The sequence below is a fragment of the Phoca vitulina genome, unplaced genomic scaffold (genome assembly GCF_004348235.1).
Source record: "Phoca vitulina isolate PV1807 unplaced genomic scaffold, GSC_HSeal_1.0 scaffold30, whole genome shotgun sequence".
Classification (NCBI taxonomy): domain Eukaryota; kingdom Metazoa; phylum Chordata; class Mammalia; order Carnivora; family Phocidae; genus Phoca; species Phoca vitulina.
Genome location: NW_022589733.1, coordinates 628,402 through 645,404, shown reverse-complemented (window position 1 = coordinate 645,404; position 17,003 = coordinate 628,402). Strand labels below are relative to the sequence as shown.

The 17,003-nt window shown below is 39.3% G+C and overlaps 1 long non-coding RNA gene across 1 annotated transcript in view; it reads left to right on the top strand.

The window, feature by feature from the left end:
- LOC116644538 overlaps positions 1-15,259 on the top strand; it is a 25,734-nt gene extending 10,475 nt beyond the window's left edge. The window contains exons 3-4 of the long non-coding RNA XR_004301776.1: positions 8,477-8,622; positions 14,741-15,259. This is a non-coding gene — a long non-coding RNA (uncharacterized LOC116644538). The remainder of the gene's footprint in view (positions 1-8,476; positions 8,623-14,740) is intronic.
- The last annotated feature ends 1,744 nt before the right edge of the window (positions 15,260-17,003 follow it).

The following is a 17,003-nucleotide window of genomic DNA, read 5'->3' as shown; positions in this document are numbered from 1 at the left end:
TATATATATATATATATATATATATATATATATATATATGATAAAATCTCTATAATTAAAACACTGTGGCATTGGCAGGGACAAATAGACCAATGGAAAAGAATAAAAAGTGCAGAATTAGACCCAAATTCATATGGAGAGTTAATATATGACAAAGGTGGTATTTCAGATCACTAGGGTAAAGTTAGACCTTTTTTTTATTGTAAAATATATATAAATAACATTTATCATTTTAACCATTTGTAAGTGTACAATTCAGTGGCATTAAAAACATTCACAATACTGTGTCTCCATCACTGGTATTTTACTTAAAACTTTATCATCCCCGGGTGCCTGGGTGGCTCAGATGGTTAAGCGTCTGCCTTCGGCTCAGGTCATGATCCCAGCGTCCTGGGATCGAGTCCCGCATCGGGCTCCCTGCTCCTTGGGAGCCTGCTTCTCCCTCTGCCTCTCTCTCTCTCTCTGTCTCTCATGAATAAATAAATAAAATCTTTAAAAAAAAAAAAAAAAAACTTTATCATCCCCAACATAAACCCTGTACCCATTAAGCAATCTCTTCCTCCCCACCCCTGCCCTGCCCCCAAACACCTCCCCCCAATCCCTGGCAATCATTCCTTCGTATCTCTGTAAATGTGCCTATTCCAGGCACCTCATATATAGGTGGGACCATACAGTATTTGTCCTGTGTCTGGCTTACTTTATTAAGCATAATGTTTTCAAGGTCTACTCATATTGTAGCATATATCAAAATTTCATTACTTTTTATGTCTGAATAATTACCATTTTATGTGTATGCCACATTTTTTAATCCATTCATCTGCTAATGGGCAACAACTAGGGTTGTTGTAATGAACATTGGTGTATAGATATTTGTTCAGACCCCTGGTGTCAGTTCTTTTGGATATATACCTAGGAGTAGAATTGCTGGGTCATATGATAGTTCTGTGTTTAACCTTTTGAGGAAATGACAAACTGTTTTCCATAGTGGTTGTGCTGTTTTACATTCCCACAAGCAATGCACAGGGGTTCCAATTTCTCATATTCCTACCAAAATTTGTTAGATTTTCCTTTTTTTTTTTTTTCCCAGAGAGAAAGTGTGTAAGCAGGGGTTGGAGGAGGTGGGGAGGGGCAGAGAGAGAGAATCTTAAGCAGGCTCCATGCTCAGCAAGGAGCCTGTCACAGGGGTCCGTCTCATGACCCTGAGATCATGACCTGAGCCAAAAATCAAGAGTCAGATGCTTAACAGACTGAGCCACCCAGGTGCCCCCGATTTTTTTTTTTTATTGCCACCCTCGTAGGTGTAAACTGTTATCTTACTTGACATGCATTTCCCTAAAGACTAACAGTGTTAAGCATCTTTTCATGGGCTTATTGGCCATTTGTATATCTTCTCTGGAGAAATGTCTATTCAACTCCTTTGCCCATTTTTAATTGTGTTGTTTTGGTTGGTTGTTAAGCTGTAGAAGCTCTTTATATATTTTCAGTATTAATCCCTTGTCAGAAGTATGATTTGCAAGTATTTTTTTGCCATTCTGTCGGTTGTCCTTTCACTTTTTTTTTTAAAGCTTTTATTTATTTGTCAGAGAGCACAAGCAGGGGAACGGCAGGCAGAGGCAGAGGGAGAAACAGGCTCCCCACTGAGCAGAGAGCCTGATATGGGACTCGATCCCAGGACCCTGGGATCATGACCTGAGCCGAAGGCAGACGCTTAACCGGGCTGAGCCACCCAGGAGTCCCTTTCCTTTCACTTTCTTGATAGTGTCCTTTAATGCACAAATTTCTTAATTTTGATGAGGTCCAACTTATCTATTTTTTCTTTGATTTTTATTGTTAATTGTGTTAACATACAAAAATATGAAATTTGCCATCTTAGCCAATTTCAATTTTAGTATATGTGCTGCCGAAGCGAGTACCATCTTAGCCAATTTCAAATATATAGTTCAGTAGTGTTAAGTAGTTTCACATCTTTGCTATCAATCTCCAGAACTTTTTTGTCTCCCGAAACAAACTCTATAGCCTTAAACAACTCCCATTCCTTCCTTCCCGCTGGCCCCTGTTAACCTCTATTCTACATTCTGTCTCTAAGAATAGGACTATTCTAGGTATGTCATTTAAGTGGAATCATACAGTATTTGTCTTTTTGTGACCAGGTTATTTCACTTAGCATCATGTCTTCACGGTTCATGTATGTTGTAACGTGTCAGAATTTCTTTTCAAGGCTGAATAATATTCTGTTGTATGTAATTACTATGTTTTGTTTATGCATTTATTGGTTGATGGACACTTGGGTTGTTTCTACCTTTTGGCCTCTTGTGAATAATGATGCTATGAATGTGGGTGTATAAATACCTCTTTGAGACTCTGTTTTTAGATCTTTTGAATATATTCTCAGAAGTAGAATTATTGGATCATATGGTAATTCTATTTTTAATTTTTTTGAGAAACTAACATAATTGTTTTCCATAGAGGCTTGCACCAATTGTGCCCAAGGGTTCCAATTTCTCTTTATCTTTGCTAATACTTGTTTTCTCTCGTTAGTAGCTATCCTAATGGGTGTGAGTTGATAATCTCACTGTGGTTTTGATTTGCATTTCCCTAATGATTAATGATGTTGAGCATCTTTTCAAATCCTTGTTGTCTTTGTGTATATTTTTGCTGGAGAAACAGTTATATAAGTCCTTTGCTCATTTTAAAATCAGGCTATTTGTATTTTTTTGTTGAGTTGTAGGAGTTCTTTATATGTTCTGGATATTTACCCCTTATCAGATAATGTGATTTGCAAATATTCCGTTCTGTAGGTTGCCTTTTCACTATTGATTGTATCTTTTGCACAGAAGTTTTAAATTTTGATGTAGTCCAGTTTACCTGTTTTTTTTTTTTTTTTACTTTTGTTGTTATATTCATTAAATTGTTGCCAAATCCCAATGCCATCAAGATTTTCCTCAATGTTCTCTTTAAGACTTTTGTAATTTTAGTTTTTACATTTAGGTCTCTGATCCATTTTTTTTTTTTTTAAGATTTTATTGATTTATTTGACAGAGAGAGACACAGCGAGAGAGGGAACACAAGCAGGGGGAGTAGAAGAGGGAGAAGCAGGCTTCCTGCAGAGCAGGGAGCCCGATGCGGGGCTTGATCCCAGGACCCTGGGACCATGACCTGAGCCGAAGGCAGACGCTTAACGACTGAGCCACCCAGGCGCCCCTCTGATCCATTTTTGAATTAATTTTTGTATATGGTATAGGTTATGGTCCAACTTCACACTGCGTGCAGGTACACGGTTTTCTCAGTACCATTTGTTGAGAAACCATGCTTTCCCATAATGGTCTTGACACCCTTGTCAAAAATCAGTTGACCATATGTGTGAGGGTTTATTTCTGGGCTTTCTATTCCATTGGTCTTGTTTGTTCTTATGCCCATACCATATTGTTTTAATTATTGTGGCTTTGTAGTAAGTTTCAAAGTTAGGAAGTGTGAGTTCTCCAACTTTATTCTTTTTCAAGATTATTTTGAAAATTAAAATAATACCTATCAATGGCAAAAATTTAAAAATATGACAGTGTACTTTGTTGGTGAAGCTGTGGAGAAATGGGCACTCTTGTACATTGCTGTTGAGAATGTGAGTTGTTATAGCCCTTCCAAAGGGAAATTTGGCGCTACTTAAAAATACTACATATGTATTTATTTACTTTTTGACCCAGCAAGACCATTTCTGGGACTCTACTGTTAAGATACACCTCCAACAATATAAAAATACATACATCACTACAGCAATGTAATGCAGTGTAACTGGAAAATATTGGAAACTGTCTAAATGCCCATACATAGCAAAGTGATTAAAATGTGGTAAATCCATTCAGTGAAGTAATGGAGCTGTAAAAAAAAAAAAAAAGAGTGGTCTGTATCAACTGATATGGAGTGTTTCTGAGATAATATACTGTTAAATGACAAAAGTAAAGCACAGGAGTAGCTATAGTATATGGTCTTTTGTGTAAGAAAGCGATATAAGACAGTACACGTGTATCTGCTTATTTTTGTAGAATCAATACTGGAAGGATAAACTGGAAACTAAAGTGATTATTGGTAACCTATAGGGGGAAGGTGGGAAATGGGTGCAAAAAAAGTGAGGATATTGGAACTGGGTATCAGGAATGAGGAAGGAATGACATTAGAGGGGATGGGGAAGAAAAGAACTTTATTCCAAGTTGTTTTGGAAAATAACATCTTGACTGTACTGTTATGGTAAAGATAAAAAGAACTGACCAGGTTATTTTGGTAAAGATATGGTAAAGATAAAAAGAACTGCACATTAATGCTGTAATATAGCATTTGTAATATAGTCAGTAAATATATTTGTCACAGGGGCATAGATTTACAATTCTGAAACTGCCTTATGTATGTACTCAAATTGAACAAATAGGTGAATATGTTTGGACAACAAAAACTGGATTTCTCACAAATAAAGAAAGGAGAAGGCTAAAATGAACTCTGGTGGGTTGGTTTTGGAGTCTGAGATATCAGTATGTGTATCGGGTTACTTTGCATATGTTTCCTAGCTGTGTCTACTGAGAGTGACTAAAAGGTATGATACCCCAGCAGTAATGAACAAACCTAGGATCCAGTTTTTTATTTCCGATTCTCCACTTCTTGGAGAAGTGGTTGATTCCAGGACTGAGACAGAAAATACTAAAGGTGCCTGGAACACCTTGATGTGTGCCAGGTAACAAAGTGCTTAAAAAAAAAGTTGGGGGGTGGCGTCTGGGTGGCGCAGTCGGTTAAGCGTCTGCCTTCAGCTCAGGTCATGATCCCAGTGTCCTGGGATCAGGCCCCACATCGGGCTCCCTGCTCCATGGGAAGCCTGCTTCTCCCTTTCCCACTCCCCCTGCTTGTGTTCCCTCTCTCGCTATGGCTGTCTCTGTCAAATAAATAAATTAAAAAAAAAAAAAAATCTTAAAAAAAAAAAAGATGGGGGATAGTGTTTGAAAGAACATGGGAGCCAAACTAAAAGAGTTCTAATGGCCAAAGCTGGAGCAATTTGAGCAAAAGAAATAATGAAATCATTGGATTATAATCCATAGAATAATAAAGTAAATATCCATGAGTCCATACTGATAGAGACATAAAAAGGGGAAATGAACAGTTCTCACTTATAGTAGAATTCCAGTTAATAACTGTGGAAAGATGGATGGATTGAGGGAAGTAGAAAATAAGCATTAGCTAAACACAGTAATAATTGTTGCAGACAACATCCACCAATTGATTGTAAAATTAGTGAGTGAAAATTTGAGGAGAAGTAAAATTTTTAAAGATTCAAAGTATGTCCCCCAAGATCTTCATTAATCACAAAGGGAAATATAGTAACTTTACTGGGATGAAACCTGCCAAAATTTATCTTAATCAGTGGTCAAGGTGCACATCACAATAATAAAACATATTCACATCTTGAGACCCATGATAGAGAAAGGATACATCATTTCTTTGTATTCTTGCCAGAAATGTATAACCTTAGTCCAATCATCAGAAAACATCACCCAAACCCAAATGAGATATATTTGACAAGGTAAAGCAATCGGTACTCTAAGAGTCAAGGACATGAAAAATAGGGAAGACCAAGGCATTGTCAGAGATTGGAGGAATCTAAGGAGATGTGACGACTAAATATAATGTGGGAGTTTTTTTCTTTGACAATGGCCTGTTCTTGCCAAATGAAATCTGTTTTCTTTGTTTTCTCTTTGAATATTAAAGGCATGTTTTAAAATATCTTATTTTGTCTTAAAATGTCTCTGTTTCAGATTGTTCCATTATTTGTATGTAGTTCTGAGATATGAATTCTATTCACGTGTCCCTTTACCACTGTGCTTTTTTTTTTTTTTTTTTTTTGAGTGTTTCCCACTTTTTTGCACTTGGGAAATTCTCTTTTGCTTTTGGATTTAGCTCTGTATTAAAACAAGTTTTGTTTTTCGGTTATATCTCAACTAGCATGTTGGAAGTGGAAGAGGTGACTTCTTGCATTAATTAAATCTACTATATTGATGGGAAACCTCTCCCCTATTCCTATTCCATTTACAAACAATAGGGTAATTACATTCAGTGTATTAAGGGCTAAAATAAAGCTACTCACTTTCCTACTATTTATCTTACAGTTGCAGTATATGTTTTTGTTTGTTTTTTGGTAACAGTATATTATAGTTAAGGTCAGAATTTTTTTCTGCTTTCGTAATAGAAGATTATCAACTTATTTGAAATAATTTAGAACTCAAATGATGGTAGAAAGGAATAGAAACCTTTTCCCTTTCCACTTTACTATCTTGGAAGCATAGGGGAGGAAAAAGGCAGACAAGTTACTATTGGAGGAATATATACTTATAAGGGGCTGGAATTAAATTTAGCTGCTGAAAAGAAAAACTTCCCCCTTCCTACCCCAAGGTTCCTCCCAAACATTGTCCAGATTTGAATTCTGCTGAATTAATCCCTCCCTCTCTCTCTCTTTCTCCCTCTCCTTTTTAACCCTTTGGTAGGTTTAGGGCACATGTATGTAATGTTGTTTTAAAAAGTCCACTGAGCAGTGGACCCTAGGGCCATTTAGAATACGTGACTGCCAGGGGAAAATGGAAGACAGTTCTTTCATATACCTGAAATATTATTTTTATTCATTTATACCAAAATTAACTATGAAGCCCAAGAAGGTGAAATAGGCAAAAGAAGAAAAATTCCATAGTAAATAAGGATTTAGAAAACATAAAGAACTTGTGAAGTAGCAGTCATTCAGATCATGTGAAATAGGGAAGAGGAAGACCTACAAATACTTCTGTCAGAAAACATCAGAAGCAAGTATTTATCAACCCATTATGGGAGCATTTTTTTCCAAGCATTAAATTGATCTGAGATCTTAATTTGATAGTACTGAAAAAATTGTGTGGCAGGCATTGAGTTTGTAGATTTAAAAGCACAACTCATATTTTAGTTCAAAAGTATTTCTTTTATGGTAATGCTTATAAAATCACTGGAAATTGTATTCCTGCTGTAAAGTCATCGCCTGATATAAACTGATGGCAGCAGAACACAGTGATAAAAACATGTATCCTCCAGACTTGACCATGATTGATAAAGTTGATATCAGGTCTATTTTCAGTTGTGTTGTTTAGTATTCATAATGATACTGTGGTCTTCAGTTTCCTTTGATGGTTGAATTTTTATTATTTATTTCTTCCACAGAAGTGAACAGTACCATATCTTTGAAAGATTTGAGAATACTATTTTTATATGAATTTAAACTAGGACATAGTGCAGCCACAGCAAGTAGAAACATCAATTCTGTCTTTGGAAAAGGCTCTGTTAGTGAAAGGACTATCCGGTGGTGGTTTGAAAAATTTCGTTCTGGGGATCTGAGTCTGAAAAATGAGCCTCGAGGGAGACCCAAATCTGTTTTAAATGAAGATCAGTTGAGAGCCATGGTGGAAGCTAACCCCAAAACAGCAATTCGAGGCCTTGCAGCAGACTTAGGAGTTTCTTTTTTTTTTTTTTTTTTTAAATTTTATTTATTTATTTATTAGAGAGCGAGTGAGAGAGAAACAGCATGAGAGGGGGGAGGGTCAGAGGGAGAAGCAGACTCCCCGCTGAGCAGGGAGCCCGATGCGGGACTCGATCCAGGGACTCCAGGATCATGACCTGAGCCGAAGGCAGTCGCTCAACCGACTGAGCCACCCAGGCGCCCGACTTAGGAGTTTCTGCTACAACAATTTCTCGACACCTGGCTGCAATAGGAAAGGTGAAAAAGTTGGACAAGTGGGTAGGTAACACCAACTGATGGATAATCATAAACTGAGATGTTTAGAGATGTGCTTATTCCTGAAGATTTGAAAGAGCAGAGACCTATTTTGGAGAATATCGTAAGCTTTGACAAAAAATGAAAGTGGTCTGGACAATGGTTGGATGTTGAAGAAGTTCCCAAATGTGTTAAAACCATCATTGCAACCAAAAAGAAGGTTCTGGTAACTGTATGGTGGTCTGCAAAGAGAGTATTTCATTACTTTTAACTCAGGCAAAACAGTAGCATCTTATTGTCAAGAAGTTGAAATTATGTATCAAAAATGGATCTAAAAGCACTCTGCATTGGTTAGCAGACATGGATGGACATACACTTTTCCATGACAACATTTGATCACTGAAATCCCAGACCACCATAGGGAATGACTGCATTGGGCCAAGAACTTTTGCCATATCCATCACACTCATCTGACCTTTTTTCAACAGATTACCACTCTGTCATCATTTGGAACTCTAAGAAACAGAACATTCTCTAATAGAGAACAGTAATTGAAGGATCTGAATAAATTTTAACAATGCTGAATTTTATAAATATATAGTATTTGGAGAAATTTATCATTGGGGGAAAGCAGTTAAGGCTAACAGTGCATATTTTGGTTGAATAAAACTTTTCTTTTCCTGAAAATTACAACATTTTCATTTTTATATAAAGGCAGTTTCATATGGCTCAACCTAATACCTTCCCAGATCCTGGCAGAACATGAAGACTGAAAGATACGTAATGTACTGGAAAACTACAAGCTGCCCCTGAGTTTTGGGCTTCTTCATTGGAGGAATGTGGAACAACCCAGAGTGTAGGTATGTGTGAAAGATGCTTAGGACTCAGCCATGCAAAAATCCAGGTAAAGAGGGTTTTAGGGAGATGAGCAACCTCATCAAAAGCTCTCAGGCTCTCAGAAAATATTTTTTGAATAAAGAAATCATGTTTCTAACACAAAAGCCATGCACATGGTAGACATGCATGGCACGGTGGTGCTTTTGAGTGATGATACTTATTCTGTCATACAAAGCCAGTCCCTTCTTTCATGTGTTTTCCACTCTGATTCTTTATTTTAAGAAAAATGTAAGTGGCCTATCAGATCATAATTAATGGCCTCTTTATGATTGTGTAGCTAGATTGCAGTTACTCCTTCTGGCATCCAGGAATTAAGTTGGGGTAAAGATACTGGGATGGTCCTCTTCCTGCCTCTCTCCCTCCTGGTGATCTGCTGTGTCTAATCTGTGAAGGAGAATTAAGGAATCCTAAAAGCTAAGAGGTGAGAGAAGGACATCTGGAATGGATCTTACCTGGAGAGAGACAGAGGGAAGGAGGGAAGGCGAAGAATGGAGGGAAAGATGGAATGGAAATCCCCTAAAGTAGAATTTGACTATGAGCCAAAGATTTAAAGACCGTGGGATGCATTACTGCAAATTAAAAAAAAAAAAAAAAAAAAAGGGCCCCTTCTTTTAGAAGGAGCCCAGTACTATGACACAAGATTTGTAAGCAGAGTGGGCGCCTGGGTGGCTCAGTTGGTTTAGCGACTGCCTTCGGGTCAGGTCATGATCCTGGAGTCCCTGGATCGAGTCCCGCATCGGGCTCCCTGCTTGGCAGGGAGTTTGCTTCTCCCTCGGACCCTCCCCCCTCTCATGTGCTCGCTCGCTCTCATTCTCTCTCTCTCAAATAAATAATAAATAAAATCTAAAAAAAAAAGATTTGTAAGCAGAGTGTCTTTCAGTTCTAATTTACTCCCCTGGCTGGGTGCCCTGGTCTGGAGTCACCTGCTCATTTTACTGCTCCATCCTTGGGTTGTCAAGGAATCTATTCAGTGTTTTTGTGGACTCCTGCTTACTCTCAAGAATGAAGCCTGAGATTTAGGGTATAGGATGAAGAATGAAGCCTGAGATTTAGATAGGGTAACAAGGCTAAAACCAGAAGTGTGGGAAGGACTTTATATGAAAGGCAGCAAGCACAAGGGTGAAGTCAAATGGTCACAGAGGACCAATGTGAAATAAAGTGGTATTGTATAGTTACTTAGTCTGGGTAGTAGTTGCTTTATGGCCATCCATCCTTCCCTCAATTCTCAGACCCCTTGTCAGACTTCCAGAGCTGGATGCTGGACTTTGGTCTAAAACAGCAGATCTGTTCAGCCCAAATGAGTGGTTTCTTCCAAAAAGAACCAGTGAAATGTGATGAGACGGGAAACGAGCAGTTATAGGATGTTGAGTTATCCTATCAATCATCCTTACCACCTCCAACAAGGGGTGTAGATTTGAGAAGCAGAAATGGACCCTGTAGTTCTTGTGAGCAAGCACATGGATTGAGTTGTGCCTGTACTACTATTAGTGTATTTTGGTTATGTGAGATAGTAAATACCCTTTTTGCTTAAGCCATTTTGGAGACCTAGGCTTTCCATTTTGGCAAAAGAAAGATTCCTGACTGATAGATACCATCCCTGAGTCTTACTTTACTTAACTATGAAATGAAGTTCATGATACTACCTTGCAGGGTTTGGGGAGGAAGAGGGACAGTTAATGTAAAGCACAGGCACAGAGTAGATGCCCAATAGATATGATTTAATACCATGAAAAGTAGGAGCAAACAAGGCAAAGTAAGGTGTGTGGGATACCTCTGGAGGCCCCTCTGTGTCCAGGGCAGGCCAGTTGAGCTGAGTTCAGTGCTCAGTGAAGGCTGGTGCCTGGCTTGGACTGTCTAGAGGTTTGCAGCTGTAAAAGAGGGCTGACTTCTTCAGTCATTGTGAGCCTATGGCTTTTCTGCAGTAAGTGCTCCCTGACCCAGGGCATTATTGGCCCCATAGGAACAAAAGAAAAGCTCTCTTTCAGGACAAAGAGAGGCTTCTCTTTCTTTGTCTTTACTTTGGCTTTTTTTTTTTTTTTTTAAGATTTTATTTTTAAGTAATTTCTACACCCAATGTGGGGTTTGAACTCACAGCCCCGAGATCAAGAGTTGCACACTTCCACGGACTGAGCCAGCCAGGCGCCCCATGGCAGTTATTTGTATCTTTTTAAAAATCATTCCTTTTTGAAAATATGGAATATAAATGTCAACAGACTCAACATGGAATGATGACATTTTCATCATGATGATGATCATCTTTCCATTACGTTGGAAAAGTAGGAATTGTAGCTTTTTTTTTTTTTAATTATAGTTCAGTTTTTATTTATTTATTTGAGAGAGAGAGAGAGAGAATGAGAGAGAGAGAGCATGGTGGGGGAGGGTCAGAGGGAGAAGCAGACTCCCCGCCAAGCAGGGAGCCCGATGCAGGACTCGATCCAGGGACTCCAGGATCATGACCTGAGCCGAAGGCAGTCGCTTAACCAACTGAGCCACCCAGGCGCCCGGAACTGTAGCTTTAAATTTGTAAGTATTTAGGAGCTATATTGGGTTTTCAAGAAAAATGATAAATTTTATACACACCAAGCATCTGCCAAGCATCCTAGTACTCTTACTCTCCTTTCCCAGAAAAGAAAACAAAGCTTTAAAAAGCTCCTTGGTTGAGTATCAAAAGAAAGAAAGGAGTGGAGGTAGAGGTTGCTACATCTCATCTCCCCACCATGTCCCTGAGGTAGCTTGGGTCCTGATTACAAAAGGGAGTAAGAAGTGGCTTTGAGGGGCGCCTGGGTGGCTCAGTCAGTAAAGCATGCAACTCTTGATCTTGGAGTAATGAGTTAGAGCCCCATGTTGGGGGTAGAGTTTACTTAAAAACAAACAAAAAACAAAAGTGGCTTTGAATTTTGGTTTATTATGTACATAATAGCTGTTATTGAAGCTCCTGCCTTGGTCTAATTGCTTATAGTGAGACTAGAGCACGTACAGCCACTTTTTTGTTTGTTTGTTTGTTTTTCATGCCTTATGGTATTAAAAGTACAATTGATTGCACACTGAAATATGCAGGGACCTCTGGATAAATCAACTAGTTAGCAAATTCAATATTTTCAGACAGGGCAATTTTTTTTAAATTATGTTAGTCACCATACAGTACATCATTAGTTTTTGATGTAGTGTTCCATGATTCATTGTTTGCGTATAATACCCAGTGCTCCGTGCAGTACGTGCCCTCCTTAATACCCATCACCGGGCTAACCCATCCCCCACCCCCTCCCCTCTAGAACCCTCAGTTTGTTTTTCAGAGTCCATAGTCTCTCATGGTTCGTCTCCCCCTCTGATTTCCCCCCCTTCATATTTCCCTTCCTTCTCCTTATGTCCTCCATGCTATTCCTTAGGTTCCACAAATAAGTGAAACCATATGATAATTGACTTTCTCTGCTTGACTTATTTGACTTAGTATAATTTCTTCCAGTCCCATCCATGTTGATGCAAATGGTGGATATTCATCCTTTCTGATGGCTGAATAATATCCCATTGTATATATGGACCACATCTTCTTTATCCATTCATCTGTTGAAGGGCATCTCGGCTCTTTCCACAGTTTGGCTATTGTGGACATCGCTGCTATGAACATTGGGGTGCATGTGGCCCTTCTTTTCACTACATCTGTGTCTTTGGGGTAAATACCCAGGAGTGCAATTGCTGGGTCATAGGGAGCTCTATTTTTAATTTTTTGAGGAACCTCCACACTGTTTTCCAAAGTGGCTGTACCAACTTGCATTCCCAACAGTGTAAGAGGGTTCCTCTTTCTCCACAACCTCTCCAACATTTGTTGTTTCTTGCCTACCTACAGCCACTTTAACAGTATGCATGAAAGATCTTGGGTGAAGTTAGAGAAAGCATCAAAAGCCAATGGAAAGTGGACTCTTCCAGGACCTGTCAGTATGTTGGACTCTCTATTCCTCTTTCTGTTGGTGCTTTGGCCACAGTAGCCTCCTTTCACTTCCTTTGACCTCAGATAATTTGTTTGTGCTGCTACTGCTCTTCACGTCGTTACCTCTACCTGTCACACACATTTCCTCCAGGACATCTTAACCTGATTACCCCACCCCACCATCGGTCAGGTCCCCTTGTCGTGGCCTTAGGACCCCAGTATGGTTCCTTCATAATTGTGATCACATGTGTTTGTGTGATAGTATGTGTTTGTCATCTTCTCTGCTAGATTATAAAATTCACAACAGCAGGGACTTTTTGCTCACAAGATCATACCTGCATTGAGAGCACAAGGTCCAGCACATGGTAGATACCTAGTAAATGTTTGTTAAATGAATAAGTGTTAGGGCCAGTCTCATCCACTTTGTAGAAAACCCTTGTTTTGGTATCAGTGTAAGTAAGGAATATGTTGACAGCAAATAATTGAAAACCTAATGAACAGTGGCTTAAATAAGTAGGTTTTGGGGGCTCCTGGGTGGCTCAGTCCTTAAGTGTCTGCCTTCGGCTCAGGTCATGATCCCAGGGTCCTGGGATTGAGCCCCGCATCGGGCTCCTTGCTCCGCGGGAAGCCTGCTTCTCCCTCTCCCACTCCCCCGCTTGTGTTCCTGCTCTCACTATCTCTCTGTCAAATAAATAAATAAAATCTTAAAAAAAAAAAAGTAGGTTTTGTTTACTGTAACTTACGAAAATTTTCAAACATACAAAATACCTGAATTTTACAGTGAACACCTGTATGCCAACCACCTAGATTGTACCATTGACATTTTACTATACTTTATCACTTAGCTACTCATGTAGCTATCCTTTTTTTTTTTTTTTTAATGCATTTCAATGTAAAGTAGCAGGCATTAGCACATTTCACCCTAAATACTTCAGCATACCTATCATTACCTGGAGTTCAATATTCGCTTAAGGTTCTTGTTCTTGTAAATTTAAATTCGATAAAATGCCCAAATCTTAATTGTACTATTCAGTATGTTTTGATAAATGCAGACATTTATGTAACACAAACCCCTATGAAGGTACAGAAAGTTCTCTCATACCTTTTCATTTTATCCCCTAGAGGCAAACACTGCTCTGATTTTTTTGTACCATGGAATAGTTATGCCTGTTCTAGAACTACACATAAATACAGTATGTGCTCTTTTGTGTAAGGCTTCTTTTACTAAGCATAGTGTTTTTGAAATTAATCCATTTTGTTGCATGTATCAATATTTCATTCCTTTTAAAAGCTGATTAGTTTTCCATGAAATGAATATAATAATTTATCTATTTACCTTTGTGGGTTCTTTTTTTTTTCACAGTTTGAGCCTATTAAAAATAAAACTTATATTATTGCACAAGTCTTTCTGTGGACATTTGTTTTCATTTCTCTTGGATGAATACCTAAGATTGGAAATACCGGGTCATAGGCTATGTGTATATTTAGTTTTCCTAGACCTTTTTCCGAAGTGATTACACCATTTTTTACTGCCCCTCCCCCCCCAACATTTGATGTTATTCTTCTTACCTATTCTGGTGGGGGTGGAGCTGTGTCTTATTTTGAACTATTTTCCCTCTTTCACATTTTAAGGAATCTAGGGAGACAGGCCATGCCTGGGGTAGGTACTTAACAATGCAGTCAGGGACCCAGGCACTTCATAGCTTTTTGTTCATCCTTAGTGGATTGATCATAGTTCCATGCATGGCATCTGGGTTAGGCAGTCCTGCCTCTTGGTATTCCTGCCCTTGTGTAATCTCCTCTCATTGATTGTGGGCTGGACTTAGTGACTAGCTTTTTTTTTTTTTTTTTTAAGATTTATTTATTTGAGAGTGCGTGCACGCATATGCCCCCAGGGTGGGGGCAGAGGGAGAGGGAGAGAAATCCTCAAGCAGACTCCCTGCAGAGCATGGAGCCTGGATCCGGGGCTCGATCCCAGAACCTTGAGGTCATGACCTGGGTCAAAATAAAAAACTGGATGCTCAACTGCCTGAGACATCCAGGCACCCCTAGCTTTTAATAGAATATAGCAGAAGTAAGGGGATGCCACTTCTCAGATTGTTATAAAAAGAATGTGGCTTTTTTCATGCGCATTCTTTCTCATTCTTTTTTCTCAGGAAAGCCAAATCGCCATATTATGAGGCAGCTCACAATTGCCATGTTGTGAAGAGACCACGTGGATGTGATGAGGGACAATGGGGCCTGCCAACAATCAAAACAGTGAGCTTAGAAAAAGATCTCCCCCTAGTTGAGCATTCAGATGAGACTGCAGAACCACACCTGGATTCCTGACCCACAGAAAACAAGATAATAAATGTTTGTTGTTTTAAACCATCAAGTTTTGGGGTAATTTGTTACATAACAATAGATAACTAAAACGACACCTCATTATCGCATATCATAAGATGGCTTCTGTACCTTCAGGGTCTCATGTTCATGCTCCACACACAGTAAGAAAAAGTGTGAAAGGCAAAGGACAAAGAGGTTTTTCACATCAATCTGTTCATTTTTATCAAGAACTCAGAACCTTTAAAAAAATCCCACTCAGCAGACTGGTTTATATCTTATTGGCCAGAGATAACACCACATGATCACTCTTAGCTAGAAGGCAGCTAGAGAGAAGGGGGGACCTAGATGGAGTTTGCATCAGCCAACTCTCAGTCTCTGGCACATAAACCATTTCAGAAACCCCATAAAATTTTTAAAGACCACTTCCTTAACACTACTCCAGCCAAGTGGCCTTTTGAGGAAATTTTGAAAAAGGACCTATTCAAATGAAAATTTCAGAAAACTCCTCAGGGCCTGGATTGCAGGCTTAGATTTCTCATTTGTGCCCCACACCATTCTGGGAAAGCTGCAGCGCTATCTTCCACTGTTACTTCTATGCCTCCAGCCCTTTGCAATAGAAACTTGAGAGTCATCTGGAAATATCCCTGATCACTCCCTGCCCCAGCAAAATGGCTCCTCAAGTTCTGCTAATACTACAGCCTTCATACTTTTTTAATCCCTCCCCTCTCCTTCTTTACTGACCTTTTTTTTTTTATAAGATTTCATTATTTGAGAGAGAGCGCGCATGTGCGCACAGTGTGTGGGCAGAGCAGAGGGAGAGGGAGAAGCAGCCTCCCCACTGAGCAGGACGTCCTGGGGCTCTATCCCAGGACCCTGGGGTCATGACCTGAGCCGAAGGCAGATGCTTAACCGACTGAGCCACCCTGGTGTCCCATTGCCCTCAGGATGAAGCTTTAACTTCTTCCCGTGGTAGCAAAGACCCTGCATAACAGGCTGGCCCACTTCCCCAGCCTTAACTCTTTGATCTGGACTTGGTGTTCCCACAACACCAAATTGCTGACCTCTCCTGCCTTTGCTTACACTGTCCCATCTGCCTGGTAGGGCTTCACTTTTGATTGAGAACGCCACTTGATATCCTTAGGGATTCAGCTTTGGTGACAACTTTTCCAGAAAGTTTTCTAGGACTACTAACTCCTTCAACAGTGGGCCTGCTGGCTTCCTCAGTAGCTCAGTAGTTGTGTTCAAATCCTTTTCCCTTAATGGGGGAAAAGGACATACTAGGTTGACCTAGTAGAAAAATCAAATAAAACAATAGGATATGGAATGAAAAATAAGTCTCCCTCCTATTCCTGTCCCCCAGTTCCTTTTCTCCAGTTTCTTAATGCATATGCAAGTATATTTTTTCATATTATTTTTGCACAATCTTAAGGTGTTTTGTGCCTTGTTTTTCCAATTAACACTGTATTTTGGAGATCATTGTATCACTTCACATAGATCTATCTCATTCTTTAAAGAGATGCAGCAATATCTTGTATGCATATCTTAATTTGCTCAAGCAATTTGTTGTCGGACATCTGGGTTATTTCTGATTTTGCTCTGACAAGTAGTGCCGCAAAGTCCAACATCTTTGCACAAATGGATTTGAGTACAGGTGGAAAATATATTTTCCACAGTTTCTTAGGGGCAGAATTGCTAGATTATAAGGCTAGGTCAAAGGCCAAGAGGATTGTAAATTTTGATATAAAGCTCTAAATAGTCAGCCGATTTATTCTTCCCATCAAAAACCCAGCTCTGCTGTATTCGAGTTAGGCCATCTACCATACTAGTCTGGGTATGTTTTGAGGGCGGGCATTTCCTAGTATTCACATTTGTCTGGCAGAATTGGCCTTCAATAAATATTTGACTTAATGTTGAATTTTATGTCTAAGTGCCGAGTCCAGGGCTGGCATATAGCAGACTCAGCAGGTATCTATTACAATTCCTCAATAATTAGAGTTGCTAACATTTACTGAAGTGTATTAAATGCCAGGACCTGCGTAAGCGCTTTCCCTTTCGCCTCTTTCACTCACGTTCTCCTTCCTCCCGGGGAGA